Source organism: Elaeis guineensis, chromosome 2 (genome assembly GCF_000442705.2).
Source record: "Elaeis guineensis isolate ETL-2024a chromosome 2, EG11, whole genome shotgun sequence".
NCBI lineage: Eukaryota > Viridiplantae > Streptophyta > Magnoliopsida > Arecales > Arecaceae > Elaeis > Elaeis guineensis.
In genome coordinates, this window is record NC_025994.2 from 9,741,098 (window position 1) to 9,758,987 (window position 17,890).

General features: G+C 42.2%; 1 pseudogene; it reads left to right on the forward strand.

The window, feature by feature from the left end:
* Positions 1-4,233: 4,233 nt before the first annotated feature.
* LOC140855209 (uncharacterized) lies at positions 4,234-11,807 on the forward strand (annotated as a pseudogene).
* Positions 11,808-17,890: the final 6,083 nt, after the last annotated feature.

Genomic DNA, 17,890 nt, shown 5'->3' on the forward strand with positions numbered 1-17,890 from the left:
AATTCTATTGTTATTCCTCCACCCAGTGCAAAGATATTCGTGAATGTTTGAAGGCCAGTTTCACATAAAGAACACAACCTGAGCCAACATTTCATTCTTTTTTTGCCATCACCTCAGCAGTATGCATGTTGTTCCTCAATGCTAACCAAAGAAATATCTTCACTTTTTCCGGAATTGCTGGCCTCCAGATAATGTTTTGATATGGGCATTTTAAACCTCCATTATTGATAAAGTTATAGTAGCTAGGAAGCCATAGTGAATTAGCCATTAGATGCAAGCTTCCAAATAGGTACCTCAATGATGCAAGATGGGCAAACAAGAGAGAGTAAATTTCGCCCCGGAGAGAGGGAGAGCGTCTCTCCCAGGGTCCAATGTCTTTGCCTGCACTTGTACATCGTCCGCTACTGCTCTTCCTCCCCACTCTCTGCTCCCATTGCTCTCTTACAGCAGCTTGACATCATCGCAGACACATAGCACATCGAGAAGTAAATAATTTGTTATCTTTCAATCGTGTTAAAGTAATTCTTTATGCACCACATATGGTGCAGCAAAAATATACCATCCCATCTTATTGGGCTACATAGCCATCACTTTTTAATGTATATTTAATGCCTGCAGTTTTACTTTTTCATTTGATATTTTGAATGATAAAAATGTCCCTTTTTTAATGAAAAAATTATGATATATTGTGGCTATATTATGATATCCTGCGATCAAATCATAATTTTCTATACAATAGAAAGTAATAATTTTCTTTCAAAAGTCATAAAGAAGAAAGGACATTTTCGTCATTAAAAATTTATGAAATTTTTAAATGATAAAAATATCTGTCTCTTTTTTATGACATCCTTTAGCTAAATTATGATTTATTATTGTGCAGAAAGTCATAATTTGACTACAGAATATTATAATATAGTCACAGAAAATCATAATTTTTTCAAAAAAAGAGGAATATTTTCGTCATTCAAAATTTCAAATAAAAAAATGAAACTACAGACATTAAATTCACATTGAAAAATGATGGCTACGTGGCCAAATAAGATGGGACGGTATATTTTTGCTACACCACATGTTGTGCACAAAGACTTTCTCATCATATAAAGTTATGATGCCCAGCTATTGGGCCAGCCTCTTGGCCTAGCCCACCATCAAACAGAAGGCCCGAAAATCTGTTTCACTCCCAAAAAGGGCATACCCTTGCTAAATTACAATGGAGGAGGAGGAGCCATCCTCCAAATTGAATTTACTAGAGTTTAGGAAACCCTTGCCTCATCGGAAACCATCACAGTCACCATCTCTAAGAAACTAAGTTCAGCATCAAGCCACTAATGATTAGAATAGTATATCTATTATCTGTGACTTTGTGCAATATATTTCTATTATCAAACCCATACCACTAGATTGCATGGCCATAGTTTAATGCTGAGTGGCCATAGTTTAATGCTGAGTCTATTATTAGTTTATAAAAAATATTTTTTTTAAAAAAATATGTGAACTATTAAAGATTTATTCTTTCTACATCAATATTATATTATTTATTTGCTCAGTATGCTTAGACCCCACTTCATTGTGTTATGTTGCTTATTGGGCTAGCGTAGCTCATTATTTATTTTTTGCTATTTTTTAAATGCTCTAAATCATAAATTGCTTGGGACTTGGGGGAGCGTGCTAGATTACTTGGAGCAATTAGTAGATTTGACAGTCTTGGTCATTTATATCAATTAGTTTTCTTATTAATTTAGCTTAGATATAAAGATTTTATCTATAGATTGAATATTACTGTTGATGCGATGAAGGATTTGATTGGATATTTATTAAATTAATTTTTTAAGGATTAAAAAATATTTTTACTTTAGAATTATAATGATTTTATCATTAGCATTGCACGCTTGTAGAAACCTCTTGCAAGTATGTGGCATCTATTACATGCTCGATTCAAGATATGATAGATTAAATGGTATTACAGCTCAAATTTAAAATCACTAGGAATTATAATAGGAATAAGAGTGTTAGTGTCTAGTTTTTAGGATATGTTGGTGTAGAATTCCACCGACGTCGAAAAAGCTGGAGTCGAGGGGATCGCGTTTGCTGTCGGGACCTACAAGGGAAGTCTAAACCAAAGTTGGGGGTGCTCCGGCAAGACCCTCCGACGCTCAAGTCAGTACTCTGCCTCAACAAAAATGGAGCACTCAAATAGAATTTTAGCAGAGTTTCGAAATAGAGTTTAGAGCTTAGAAAAGAACGTATCTGGAGGTCCCTTTTTATAGACGGAGAGCGTAACTGATTGACAGCGACGTCTGTAACTGCCTGGTAATGGGCCGTTCGGGGCCACACGGAGTTCGTTACGGAGAGTAGTGGCGTCAGGGTGCCGTTCAGGGCCACGTGGAGTTTGTTATGGAGAGTGGAGTGATGTCCGTTGTCGCAACTTGTCAGAGAGTGGTGGGGCCACGTGAAATCTGTTACAGAGAGTGGAGTGGGGTAGTAGCCATTGTCGTGACTTTCCAGAGAGTTCGGGCCTGATGGCTGAAGCTCGGCTGGGACGTCTGATGGAGAGGAATGGCTCTCTGTCTCTGCAATCTAAAAGAAGCTCGGATCTTTTTGAGGTTGCTGACGAGTCCACTATTGTCGGGTGCCTTGGGCGCTGATGCTGCAGGCAGAAGTCACCTGCTGTAGAAGCTCAGACGGGAACTTTCTGTTGGAGAAGTTCGGTAAGAGTCCGATTGCTAGAGGAGTCCATCTAGAATTTATCTGATGTAGAAGCTCGTCTAAGGACTGTCCGTCGGAGAGATCCGATTTCATGAGGAATCCGGCAGAAGGTCGACCGACAGTGGAGTTTGGATGGCGCTGTGGAGATTTGTCCGCTGGAGGAGTCTCGAGGACACTGGGGAAGGTCAAACATTGGAGGAGTCCGAGATTCCATTCTATTGTAGAAGTTCGGACGGAGTCCGACTCTTGTAGGAGTCTGAAAGGAGGCTGCTTATTGTAGAAGCTCGGACGAAGACCGATTGCCATAGAGACTCGGATGGAGATTTCTTATTGTAGAAGCTTGGAGTAGAGACCCGACTGGTGGAGCCCGTCCGTTGTAGGAATTCGTCTGGAATCCATCCGCTGTAGAAGTTCGGCTGGGATCCGGCTCTCGTAGGAGCTCGGATGAAATTTGGAAGGCAATCGACCGTCGTAGAAATTTGGATGGAGTCTGGTTACTACAGAAGTCCTACTGTTGGAGAAGCTCGGACATTGACGAAGCCCAGAAGAAGTTCGGAGTAAAGTTGTTCGTGATCAAAAGAAGTCTGAAAGAGATTCGGAGAATAGTCGATCACCGTAAAAAATTGACTGATAGTGAAGCTCAGAAAGTATTTGGAGCAGTCCGGTAGATGAATAGAGGAGCTCATTATCGGAGAAGTTCGGATGGTATTATGGAAGCTCGGACGGTCGGGGAAGTTCAGAAAGACGCCGCACAAGGTCGGAAGCCGGAAGAGCCCTAGAAGGGTCGGCCTTTTACGAACTTCGGCTGGGATATTTTATACCCAACACCAGTCCCCCTACTTCTGAGTTCGGGTTCCGAATGAAGAAAGTACAGAAAAATTTTCACAGCCGAAGTTGCCTCCCTCGATTTTTGTACTCGATTGTTTTCAGATATTTTGGTATTTGACGCGTTGGTGCTGGAGCCTTTTCAAATCGAGGTGATCCGAAAAAAAATTTTTGGACACCATCCTTGGGGGCGGCGAAGAGGGCAAGGGTAGAAGAGACCAGCTCGGCCGTGCCTATCCAGGCGGCCATTGCCGTCGACTCTCCCTCCGACGTCGAGCTCGCAGTCCCTCGGACCTCTTCAAGGAGCCCCCCGGTCGAGGTTCCCGCTCCAGAGGCCCGGCCCGAGGAGGCACCGGGGGCCAAACGGAGAAGAAGAAAGAAGACATTGGCCCGCAAGAGCTGCAGCAGCAGGGCTGCCATGGAGGGGGCCGATGGCTCTGAAGAAGATTCGAGGGAAAATTCCTTCAACAATAGGGATCTAATAAAGAGATTGATCGATGGGTGCATCCTGCTCGAGGTCGTCCACAGGATCTTTCACGCCGATCCTGAGCAGCGGGTCTGGGACTCTCTAGGGTCCTTTCTCGAGGTATGTCAATTTACTCCTTCTTCTTGCCTCTTTACTTTGCTTATTCCTCAGCTTTTATATTGACTCCCTAACCGCTCTTGCAGATTGGACACCAGCTCATCGCCAACATCGAGACGATGAACAATGCTAGAAAGGAGGCCGCCCAGACGGAGGAAAGTCGTCTGGTCGAGGCCGCCCGCCTCAAGGAGAAGATTGCCGAAGTCACGAGTCTCCAAGAGGCGCTGCAGAAGGAGGGGCAGACCTCGGCAGACTTGAAGACCACCTTGGAGGAGGAGAGAAAGAAAGCAGAGGCCGAGGTCTTCGAGTTGAAGGCGCAGATCCTGACCCTGGTCTCAAAGGCAATGGTCCGGACAGTGGAGGAGTTCAAAACCTCCTCCGAGATGAGGGATCTGAAGGTCGAGTTCGGCCAGGCCGCCTTCATTAAGGGCTTCGAACTTTGCCAAGAGAAGGTGGTCGGAAAGTTTTTCGAGCTGGACCTCGGCTTCGTAGATGAGGCGTCCGATGATGAAGCCGGGCCTTCTGAAGCTGCTGCCGGTCTTCCTCCAGCCGAGACTTTCTCGACTATCGTGGCTGCCGCGGCCGACCTTTCGGAGGCGTCGAGCTCCTCCACTTCTGCCCCAGAGGTCTGAAACCTCTAATTTTGTATTCTTCTCTTTTTTTTTTTGCAATTTTTCCTCGTTCTCTTGTACTTAAGAACTATTTAATCAATAAAATCGGATTCTCCTTTACAGAGAGCTCCTTTGTCTTACTCTGTATTATTTTTCTTCTCTTTTATTTTCTTGCACTAATTTGTGTTGTGGCGCTCTTATCTTCCAATGACAGTGCCCTGCCGAAGCTCTTCCCCTACCATAGGGGATTCCTCTGAAGTCGATGATCCGGGACCTCAAAAGAAAAGTTCGTCACTTGATGAAGAAATCAAAGAAGCTGGATGACGAACTTCACCGACTGAGAAAGAGCCATTCAGAAGTCACTGCGGAGGCTACTCGCTTTCGGGACCTCCACAAAAAGGGTTTCATGGACTACACCCGAAGGAAGGCTAACTTCGTGACGGAGCTTGAGGAACTTCGAAAACGTGCCAGCGATCGATATTGGACTCAGGCTTCCAAGATCAGCTCCCTTGAAGTCAAGCTGGTGGCTGCACGAGAGAAGATCGGTCAGTTAGAAGGGAGCTCATCCTGGCTCGCAACTCAGGCCGACCACGATCGAGACTGGTCAAAGAAATTCTCCGACCTTCAGAAGCAGCTGCAGGATGCCGAGGCGAACTACAATGCCTACTGAGTCGGCTGGTGCGGGCAAATAGACGACTACCGAAGGAAGCTCAAGACGGCGACCGACGAGATTGCCTACCTTTAGAGGCAGTTGTCTGAGAGAGTCCAGGCCGTCTCTGCACAAGGCTCTGACGAGCTCCGTTCAGGGGGACCATGGAAGAACTGTCCGTGGCCCTTGGGCAGGAGAAGGCCGAACTGCAGTGGCTGAAGATTCAGCTGGCCTACGAGCAGCAGGCAGTCAAGGATGTCGAGGTGGAGTCTGAGGTTCTGAGGAAGAGGCTTCGAGAGTCGGAGGGCGAAAATCGACGGTTCCATCAAATATAACAGAAGATGCTTTTAAGAAAGAAGGAACTGGAAGAAGAAGTCAAAAACTTAAAGCAATCCCTGACAACGACTGGAACCGAGAGTTCGAAGTCGGAAGAAGCCGAGCTTCCTTAGAGTTTCTTTTACCCTTTATTTTTCTATGTATTTTTTTCTTTTCTTGTTGTTTTTCTTTTTTGGCCTTCAAAGGCTTTGTAATGCACACTTTACTAATGAAATGAAAAAGAATTTTTTCTTTACCTTGTCTATTCTTGCTTTGAGTTGTTGTTTACCGAGCTTCTTTCATCTTTTGTCTTGTTCGATGTTGACGTTGTTTGAAAGTTTCTGATCATCGTCATGTTGATTTGTTCTTTTTATTCATGACCAAAGGTCTTTTTGAAGCCACTCGAATTTGACGCTTCCTCCCGGTGCTCGAGCTTGGGGGTCCGAACTTCTCGTTACCTTGAGAAAGTCTATTTTCTCCTGCCAGTGTTGGGTTCCCTCTTAGAGACTGAGGATTTTTTACAAGAGTCTCTTTCCTCGTTGAGATGAGGTTCCTTGTGTCTTTGATGTAGTTTGTTTTTTTCTTATCACTGGCATAGCTCGTCGCTTCCCCTTTTTCTCTTCTCTCTTTTTTTTTTGTGTTTGAGTGAGGGTTTTTCCTCTGCTCTTAACAAAGTTGTAGGGGTGTGGAGGAGCCGTTGAGGAGACTTTCTCTCTCATCCGATCTTGAACGATCAGATCTTTGTTTGTGTCAGGACGAGGTTCTCCTCCTATTCCTGATACAGTCAATTTCAGCTCATGTTAGGACGAGATTTTTCTCTTATTCCTAACAGGACTGTGGGGGCACGTAAGGGCTGTTGCAAGGGCCTCTCCCCCCATCCGATCTCTAAATAACTGGATCTTCGACCTTGCTCATGTTAGGACGAGATTCTTCTCCTATTCCTAACATGGCTGTGGGGGCACGTAAGGGCCGTTGCAAGGGCCTCTCCCCCCATCCAGTCTTTAAATAATCGGACCTTCGATTTTACTCATGTTAGGATGAGGTTCTCCTCCTGCTCCTAACATGGCTGTGGGGTGTATAAGGGCAGTTGCAAGAGCCTCTTCTCCCATCCGATCTCTAAATAATCGGGCCTTCGATTTTGCTCATGTTAGGATGAGGTTCTCCTCCTGTTCCTAACATGGCTGTGGGGGCATGTAAGGGCCGTTGCAAGGGCCTCTCCTCCCATTCGGTTTTTAAATAATCGGACCTTCGACTTTGCTCATGTTAGGATGAGGTTCTCCTCCTGTTCCTAACATGGCTGTGGAGGCGCATAAGGGCCGTTGCAAGGGCCTCTCCCCCCATCCGGTCTCTAAATAACCGAGCCTTCGACTTTGCTTATGTTAGGATGAGGTTCTCCTCCTGTTCCTAACATGGCTGTGGGGGCGCATAAGGGCCGTTGCAAGGGCCTCTCCCCCCATCCGATCTCTAAATAACTGGGCCTTCGTTTGTGTCGGAACGAGGTCCTCCTCTTGTTCTTGACATGCTTAGTTTCGATTGTCTGAAGGAGCTACTCCCTGTCATTACAAGCTCATGCCAAAAGAAAAGATATGCGAATATGAAAGAAACTTTTATTTAAGCCAAAGTTATTGGTAATACATTCATAGATTTTTCAAATTCCATAGTCGCGGAAGGTCTGCTCCCCGTCGGGATCCTCCAGAGATGGTGTTGATGATCTCGATTGGAGGTCGATCTTCAGGTTGTTCCTCCCTCCTCGGCGGCTCCGGTTGTGGTAGGGCCCTCGGTCGATCTTTCCTACCTTCAGGCCAGCGTCAAATGAATCTGTCGAGCCGACCTCATCTAATGAGCTCCTCGATCTCGTCTCAGAGCTGAATACACTCCTCCATGTCATGGCCGTGATCACGATGATAGAGGCAAAACTTGTTAGGGTTGCACTTTCTGAAGTGTGTGTGCATCCTTTCCGACCTTGACAGCTGCTCTTTGACCTCCATCAGCACTTGAGCTTTTGGAACACTGAGGGGGGCGTAGCTGTGGAATCTTTCCGGGGGAGAGCTCCGCCGAACCCTGCAGTCCGGGCTCCTCTGCCTACGAGCTCGGGGGGGAGTTCGGACACGCTTGTATTTGGGGGGAGTTCGAGAATGTGATCGAGCTTCACTCGGCCCTTTTTCAACTGCGAGCTTGCTGGAGTCACCCGCCTGCTGCTCCTTCGCGGTCTCCTCATCCTTCAGCTTGAAGGCTTCCTCTGCTCGGGCATATCCTTCGGCCCGAGCCAGCAGATCAGCGAAGTCCCTAGAATACTTTTTTTTCAAAAAAAATAGAAGATCGTTCTTTTGAAGACCGCTCTTCAGGACGGCCATTGCAACTAACTGGTCCAAGTTTCGGACCTCCAATGTGACGGCGTTAAAATGGTTAACATAAGTTCAGATGGATTCTCCCTCCTTCTATTTGATGTTAATGAGGGACTTCGAACCTCTCCGGAGACGTCGGCTGCTGACGAAATGAGCAACAAACTGGTGGCTCATCTGATCAAAGGAGAAGATAGTACCCGGCTTCAGTATCGAGTACTAATTTCTTGCTGCTCCCTTCAAGGTAGACGAAAAAGCTTGGCACAGGATGGCATCTGGCGCACCATAGAGCAGCATCATTATCCGAAAGGCCTCCAGGTGGTCAATCAGATCTGAGGTCCCGTCGTAGCTCTCAAATTCGGGAAGCTTGAAGTTTGGCGGGATTGGTTCATGCATAATCATTTGAGAGAAAGGAGGGTCAGTACAGATGTCCTCACCGTAAGCAGTGGGAGCATGGCAGAGTTCTTCGATCCGCGGGTTCATCTCCTGGAATCTTTGATCCAGGAGGTTCTCTACTGTGAGTCTCGAGGGTCTTCTGGTAGAATGGAGGTAGGGACCCTTCGAGGGTGGAATCGTGATCGACCGGAGGGCCTCCGCCTTCTGCTTCCCTTTTTAGGGAAGACAGGGCGACTGGCCCAAGTGGCCTGCTTGATCACCGGATTCTGGAACTCCGACGATGCTCTTTCTAGCCGCACAGATGCCTGCGGCTGCTGCGGCTACTGCTGCATGGCCTGCACTGCTTCGGTGAGGCCCCTGACCTACTGAACCAGCAAGTCGAACTGCTCCATGCCGACTGTCATTGTCGGAGGAGGAGGAGCCTAGAAAATTGGAGACGAGGCTGGAGCTTGCGGGTCTCACTGAGATCTGGCCACAGAGACCGTGGATCGCCTGGTGGATACCTTTCGGGGAGGTATTAGGTGGAGATCTGACAGGAGAAGAAGGAGAAAATATCGAATAAGATGATCGAAGACAATCTCACTGAGTACTCCTTTAAGAACAAGGGTACTGCGAAGACACAGGGATCCTTCCTCTAGCGTCAATTCTGTTAGTGCAGAATTTCACTGACGTCGGAGAAGCTGGAGTCGAGAGGATCACGTCCGTCGTCGGAACTTGCAAGGAAAGTCGAAACCGGAGTTGGGAGTACTCCGACAAGACCCTCCGATGCTCAAGTCAGTACTCTGCCTCAACAGAAATGGAGCAATCAAATAAAATTTTAGTAGAGTTTCGAGATAGAGTTTAGAGCTTAGAGAAGAATGTATCTGGGGGTTCTTTTTTATAGACGGAGAGCGTAACTGATTGACAGTGACGTCTGTAACTACCTAGTAGTGGGCCGTTCGGGGCCACGCGGAGTTGGTTACCGAGAGTAGTGGCGTCAGGGGGCCGTTCAAGGCACGTGGAGTTTGTTATGGAGAGTGGAGTGGTGTCTGTTGTCGCGACTTGTCAGAGAGTGGTGGGGCCACGTGAAATCTGTTACAGAGAGTGAAGTGGGGTAGTGGTCATTGTCGTGACTTGCCAAAGAATTTGGACCTAACAGCTGAAGCTCGGTTGGGACGTCTGATGGAGCGAAATGGTTCTCTGTCTCTGCAATCTAAGAGAAGCTTGGATGTTTCTGAGGTTGCTGACGAGTCCACTATTATCAGGTGCCTTGGACGCTGATGCTATAGGCGAAAGTCATCTGCTGTAGAAGCTCAGACGGAGACTCTCTGTTGAAAAAGTCCGGTAAGAGTCTGATTGCTAGAGGAGTCCGTTTGAAATTTGCCTAATGTAGAAGCTCTCTAAGGACTGTCCGTCGGAGAGGTCTGATTTCATGAGGAATCCGACAGAGGGTCGACCGACAGTGGAGTTCGGATGGTGCTGTGGAGGTTTGTCCGCTGGAGGAGTCTCGAAGACACTGAGAAAGGTCAAATATTGGAGGAGTTCGGGATTTCATTTTGTTGTAGAAGTTCGGACGGAGTCCGACTCTTGTAGGAGTCTGAAAGGAGGCTGCTTATTGTAGAAGCTCGAACGAAGACCGATTGCCATGGAGGCTCGGATGGAGATTTCTTATTGTAGAAGCTCGGAGTAGAGACCCGACTAGTGGAGCCCGTCCGTTGTAGGAATTCATCTCGAATCCATCTGCTGTAGAAGTTCGGCTGGGATCCGACTCTCGTAGGAGCTCGGATAAAATTCAGAAGGCGGTCGACCGTCGTAGAAATTTGGATGGAGTCTGGTTACTACAGAAGTCCTACTGTTGGAGAAGCTCGGACATTGACGAAGCTCGGAAGAAGTTCGGAGTAAAGTTATTCATGGTCGGAAGAAGTCTGGAAGAGATTCGGAGAATAGTCGATCACTGTAGAAAATCGGCTGATAGTGAAGCTCAGAAAGTATTTGGAGCAGCCCGGTAGATAAATGGAGGAGCTCATTATCGGAGAAGTCCGGATGGTATTATAGAAGCTCGGACGGTCGGAGAAGTTCAGAAAGACGCTACACAAGATCGGAAGCTGGAAGAGCCCTAGAAGGGTTGGCCTTTTACGAACTTCGGCTGGGATTATTTTATACCCAACAGGATCCTTAGGGTTCATTGGAAGGTTGAGAGTTAGGTAAAATTTAGGTAATGAGTTAGCCATCTTTACCTATTTTCTTGTTGATAGCATTGTGTTATTTTGCGTAAATGTTATTTGTGATATCAGTTTTATTTTTATTAAATCAGAATGCCACCTTGTCATGCCTGTAAATGATGTTTGAATGAAATGGTTGGGGGCTTTTAGGATGGAACCTCTACTAATCAAGAGGCAGAGGCATCGTAGGGTTAGGAACACCAAAATGTGCTCTCTAGCATTCACCAAGAAGTGAGGAGTTGGTTGGTCAACCAATTCCTGATCAACCAGTCGTTATACAAGGGAATGCAGTTGGGAATTAGGCTCGGGTGCTTGAATTGATTGAGGAGGTTATGGGATTGGTATATCAACAAAGGCAACAACCTCAATAGATCTCACAACTAATGCAGTATGATGTTGGTCCAACTGAGCGTAGAAGGGGAATAGCCAAATTTCAAAAGATAGCTCCTCTGACTTTTAAAGGAACTACCAATCTCCATGAGGCTAAGGCTTGGATAAATTAGATGCCTTCAAGGCACTGGAGTGTATTGATGAGGATAAAGTCAGATTTGCCATCTATATGCTTCAGGATAGATCCCATCATTTGTGGAAGCTTATGGAGCACATATTGGATAATAATCATGAGCTAGTTACTTGGCAAAGGTTCTATACCGCTTTGTATTCTAAGTATTTTTTTTCTAGTCAAATGAGAAATTAAGCTAGAGAGAGAATTCATTGATCTGTCTAAGACTAGTATGATTGTGGATGAGCACGAGGCAGAGTTTGAGAGACTATCCCGATTCGCTCCCACCCTAGTCATGGATGCTAAGTCTAAGATAAGGAGGTTTGAAAAGAGGTTGAAGACACATATACACCAAGGTTAGCTATAGGACACTCAACAAACTATGATGATTTGGTAAATAAGGCCAAGAACATAGAGATTATTTGGAGGAAAACCCAAGATGCTACAGGAGGCAAGCAAAGGAAGAGGAGCAAAGAATCTAATGCTAATGAGTATGTAAAATCTCATGATAAGTCTTGGCATTCAAGGAAGAAAGAATCGCATGGACAAATAATCAATAGGATAAACCTAAATGTGAAACATGTGGCAGTGTTCATAAAACTAAAAACTATAGATTGGCATTAGGAGTTCATTTCAAATGTGACCAACAGGACCATAAGATAGCTAAGTACCTTTAGAATCTTCAGGAGTCCCAATTAGTTTACATACCTCAAGCTATTAGGACCTAGCTAGTGCAAGCTGCTACTCTTCAGAACCCTATTATTACTCAAACTCAATTAGCTCAAGCATTTTCCCTAGGGTAGCAAAAGAGGAGAGACTACCTGCTTAGGTTTGTATGCACTGACTTTCTGCAGGATGCTCAAGCATTCAATACTATGGTATTAAGTATACTACCGATTACATTTGTTCACACTTGTGTTATTCGATTTTGATGCTATGTACTATTTTGTATCTTCTACATTTGAATAAAAGCATAACCTAACTGACATGCTATTAAAGTCTAACTTGTATGTTAGCACCTCTATCATGGATGGTTGACCTCTACTCGAATCTGCAAGTCTAGTTCTGTTCAAGTAGGAAGTAGAGAATTGACTTTGGATTTGATACTCATAGATATTCATGATTTTGATATAATTTTGAATATGGACTAACTGGCATCATATTTTTTCATTATTGATTGTCATGAGAAGTGGATAAATTTTTGAATTCCTAGAGATATAAGAGGTTGTGCAATTGATATGAGAGATTCTTAGAACCATCACTTTCTCTTAGTCGAGTTTGCCCATAATAATAGTTACGAGTATTCAGATGGCCTCTTGTGAGGCTACTTGGGAACTGAAGGTTCAGATAAAGGAGAAATATTTGGATCCTTTTGCAAATTAAGATATGTCAAATTTTGAGGATAAAATTTTTAAGAGAGAATGTGCCGCCTAGCTATTGGGATGGCCTCTTGGCCCAGCCCACAATCAAATGAAAGCTTGGAAGGCCTGTTTCACTCCGAAACAAAGTAGAGGATGGAGGAGGAGTCCTCTAAGTTGAATTCATCGGAGGCTAGGGTTTCCTAGCCTCCATTATTATTTAAAGGCTCAAGCCCCTAGTTCTGCCTCACCAGAAACTACCACAGCCACTGCCACCTTTCCTTCTTCCCTTTCCTTTTGTGGCTACTGATGATTTGGACCTATTTTGCTTGCTAGCAATCGTGGCTGAGCGCTCATCAGAATCAAGTTAAGATCACTTGATTTTCTCTCATACTTATTCATTCTTAAACTCTCATTGCCAGTCATGATCCTCATTGAAACAATCCAAGAAAATAAAAGGCCACAAATCCCTTGTTTCTGGATCTAAAAGAATTCCCTTGATCTTCTTTTTTCCGCTTTCTCTGCTGCTAGCTAACTTTTATTGCTAGAGGTGGAGACCCATTCTCCTTTGCTACTCACAGCCATGGTTGTAGCCCCATCATCAAGAATCATGTGAAATAGCCACAAAGGGGCCGAAATCCCTGCTTCTATTGCTATTTCTTCTCTTTTTTCACCATTGGCCACCTTGCACCACCATCGATGGTCTCTTCTCACTAATCCTCTGGCTGTCGACCTCGACCTGGTCGTGATCTTCTTTTGCCTTCTTTCTTTTTTTTTTGTTTCTTCTTCTTCCTCCTCTTTTCTTCTTCTTCCTTCTTCTTTTGCTCATTTCTTTCTCTCTCCTCTTAGACCTTCTCTCTTTCTCTCTCTTGATCATGGGTGACCTCAATAGGACCCCTTCTCGATAACATGTGTTGGCCTTTGTTAAAGGGTTCTAAATTCTTGTCCCTAGATAGCGCACCAACCTCCATACTAGTCTGATCTAACTTGATTAGATGGCACTAGCTTAATCAGACTAATTAGGTTCTTAGGCCCTCCCGTCTGACTAGCCCTATTCTTCTTCATCCATGTCAAGCATGGATATCCCTAACAATATCTTAATCTACTCTATTTGGGTTCTTCAAGATTTCTTAGTTTGCTAAAGCTTTAAAGTCATTGATATGAAATTAATTATTTGTTGATGACATTAAATAGGTGAAGTCAACTTGTCTAACTAAAGTCAGATTTTAAAGCATGACGAGGTAAGTAACCTAACGCTTCAAATTATGTTTTCTAATTATCTTTAAAAAATTATAATTAGTATATTTAACTTGATTTATGATTTCTATTTTCTATTTGATAAAAATAAGTCAAAAAAGTATGATTTTATTATTGTAAATAATTTATTTTGAATATATGATCTACTTTAAGAAATAAATTTGAAAAATTTAACTAGAGGGTTTGTGAAATTGATTTTATATATATTCTCAGCATGACTATAACGTGACATCACTAATGGAGATTATACGTTGGACTTGTCGACTGGTAATCCAAAAAACTAATTTCAATACTAAGCCATCGATGATTAGAGCAGCAGTATCTATTATCTGATATTTTATGTAATATATTTCTATTATTAGATCAATGCTATTGGGTTACATGGTCGTAGCTTGATAATGAATCTATTATCGTATTATGAAAAATAAATTTCTAAAAGAAATATGTGAATTATTCAAGATTTATTTTTTTTCATCAATTTTATATTATTTGTTTGCTCAACATGCTTAGACCCCACTTAATTCATTATGTTATGTTACTCATTGGGCTAGAGCAGCTTATTATTCTTTTTTTTTCTATTTTTCAAATCCTGAATCATAAATCACTCAGGACTTGAAAGAGCACGTTAGATTACTTAGAGCAATTAGTAGATCTCGTGGTCTTGGTTATCTTTATCAATTGGTCTTCTTATTAATTTAGTCTAAATTTGATTTTATCTAGATCAAATATTATTATTATTGAGAGAATGATTTGATTGGATTTTTATTAAATTAATTTTTTGATGATTGAAAATTAATTATTACTTTGGAATTATTTGATCTGTAGTCTTGCCTACTTGTAAAAACCTCCAATCAGTATACAGCATTTGTTATATGCTCGATTTAGGGCTTGACACAAGTGGCATATACAGTCCTTTAGGAGCTAGGAACACTTACTTTTGCTTTTCTTTCTCATGGTTCAATAAATAAATAATCATTTTTCAAAAAAAAAAAAAGAATACTAAGGAGACGTTTGGTGTATTACATAGGTAATGTTGCTATGGTAATATGATTATAGAGGGAATGTGACTATCTGATAAAATTACAGGAAGTCCTATATTACAGTGTTTGGTGTGTGCTGTAATGTTATTGTAAACTTACAAAAAATCCTATATTGTAGTGTTTGATATACAATTTAGATTACATAGAATATAAATTAATTTTTTCAAAGTACCTCCATGTGATAACCCGGCCCGATGGGCCAAAAGCCCACTAAGCCCACCTAGGAAAAAAAAAGAGAGGGGAAAGAAGACTCCCGATCGGAGTCTTCTCCTTCCCCGATCTCGATCAGAATCAGAGTCCTAGGGCCATTAAAAGATCCTAGGATGAGCCCTATAAGAACCCCCCTCCTTTCCTCTAAGAGAGGACACAACAGTCACCGACGATCGTCGGAGTTCTTCTCCGATTTTTCCTTGGAAGCCGCAGCACCCTCTTCTTGTGTTCGTCAAAAATCGAAGGTCGAAGAGGCCACCGGAGTTCAGGTAAGGGTTCAATCTTTCTTTCTCTCCCTCTTTTCTTTCTTTCCATAATTTTAGACTCCTCACCGACCATCGGAATCGTTGAAAACCTCATGAAACATGAAACCCCTGTTTAGCCGAAATATTTTTCTTCTCTTTTCCGACCACTGACGTCGCTGGTTGCGGCGTCTCATCCCCGAGACCGGATCCTCATCTCTCTCTCTTCTCTTGAGCGCTTAGCCACCGACGACCGACCAATGGTCGAAAATCATGAAGAAAGGGGACGGATCCTCTATTTTTCGAGAAAAAAAATAGAAAGAAAGCTTACCGACCGAACTCCGTCGCCGGCCGGCTTCGCATGGTCGGCCGCCGTTGCTAGACCTCCGGCCAAGCCACCATCTCGCCGAAGCCTGGGCCACCAAAGGGGACCACATGGTCCCCTGTTTCAACCCAAGACAACCGTAGGACGAAGAAAAGAAAACGAAGAAGAAGGAAAAAGAAAAAGAAGAAGGAAGAAAAAAAAAGAAAAAGAAAAGAAGAAGGAAAAGAAAAAAAAAAGAAAAGAAAAAGAAGAAAAAAAAATAAAAAAAAAATAAAAAAATTATTATATAAAATAATAGGACTCTCTCTCCTCTCTCTACATTCTCTCTTCATTTTCTCTCTCTAGATTCTCTCTCAATTTTCTCTCTCTAGACCTTTTTATCTCTTTTTATGGATTTTGTCTCTCTAGGATCATTCTCTCTCTCTGATTGTATCACAGACCCTAGGATAAACTTGAGATGAAAATATGATAATCTGAGACTGCTCCGAAATTCGTGCAGTAGATCGGATCTTGATCCGATCCTTATTCAAAATTGATAACATCAATCATGGTTAATCCATATTAAGTCATCCTGATATGACTTCTGATGATCTTAATCATGATTACCACTTTTGAAGGATACAAAGATTCTCTCTCCATTTTTTCTCTCTCTATTTTTTCTCTCATGATTGATTTTCTCTCTCTAAGAAGGTCTATGAATCCTATACCGAGTCATGCCTTCATCTTTTAGGGGTTCATATTGACTCTAACAAGATGATCCGAAGTTGCTTTGATATCCGTGCTGTATATCAACCTCATTTGATCATATCAAGTATCTTTCAAATTCATTATTAATGAACTCTATTGATTGATCTTGATCTAATCTGTGCTTCACAATTTTTTGATCAAGTCACTTGAATCTGACCCTCAGATCAGAGATCCTGAATTGCCCTGGTATCTGGATGGTCCGACACATCCGGTCAACAGTCCTCTTTCCTTATGATTTAATCTTGTTATATTTATGGAATAGAATTTGATAATGATTTGATATTTTAAATAGGATTAGCTGATTCTTCTAACGAAGTCTGAAGATTTAAGATGAACGAGGTAAGTGGATCTTACACTCCTTATTTATTTTTAAATCTTCATGATTTTCATGCATATGATCTCTTATTGATGAAATTATAATTTTCATAAAATAAGAATCGACATATGTGATATGAAAAAATATATTTTATTATGAGCATTAATTTCATGAATATGTCTTTTGAAAATAGCATGATTATGAAGCATGAATTTTATTATTTTTTCGTCTATGTATATGTATGCTTTAAGAAAAAGATATAATGATTTCAAAGGCTCTCAGATGGCTATGAATGAATCTCTTCGGGAAGGTCGACATCCGGAGCTAGCATCCACACGAAACATGGCCCTGCCAGCGGGTATAAAGTTGGCACATGAATTAAGAACTCTATCGATTAAGAAATATGACCCTGTCACGGGTATAATAGTGATCTTAGTACGAATATCTATGAGCAATGTTTTGAAACATAACATGAATGCATGATGAAAATGATTTACGATTCATGATTATGAAATATACATGATTTATACATGCATGATGAATTTATAACTTATTTTGTTATATGCTCTATGAAATGCTTTATTTTGTATTACCTGTTATTTTCTAAATATTGTATTATCATGAAAAATTTATGCTTGATCCGATAAAGAAGCACAAGTTCTACTTACTGGGCTAATGTAGCTCATATTCTTTTTATTTTTTTTTTGTTTGAACAGAGGAATAAGATTAGGATCGGCAAAAGGAATCCAGGCTTGAAGATCTGCATAGCAAGCTTGAAAATTTGATAGCAGAAGTTTAGTTATTTTATAATCACGAATTTATAGTTATTTATAACTATTGAGATTCGGGTTGGTACTTGCTTTTGGATTTAGATGCTCTGAATCAATATTGGTTCGATTATTTGATGAATAATGGAATTGAATCTTTTTATTTGACGGATTTTAGATGATTATGATGGATTGACTTCATGTTATCGTGGGCTCCATCCCTCGGTAGCATGGTCGTATTATGTCTCGGATTAGGAGCTAGGAACACATACTTTTGCTTTTCTTTCTCATGGTTCAATAAATGAATAATCATTTTTTTTAAAAAAAAAAAGAACACTAAGGAGACGTTTGGTGCATTACATAGGTAATGTTGCTATAGTAATATGATTATAGAGAGAATGTGACTATCTGATAAAATTATAGGAAGTCCTATATTGTAGTGTTTGGTGTGTGCTATAATGTTGTTGTAAACTTACAAAAAATCTTATATTGTAGTGT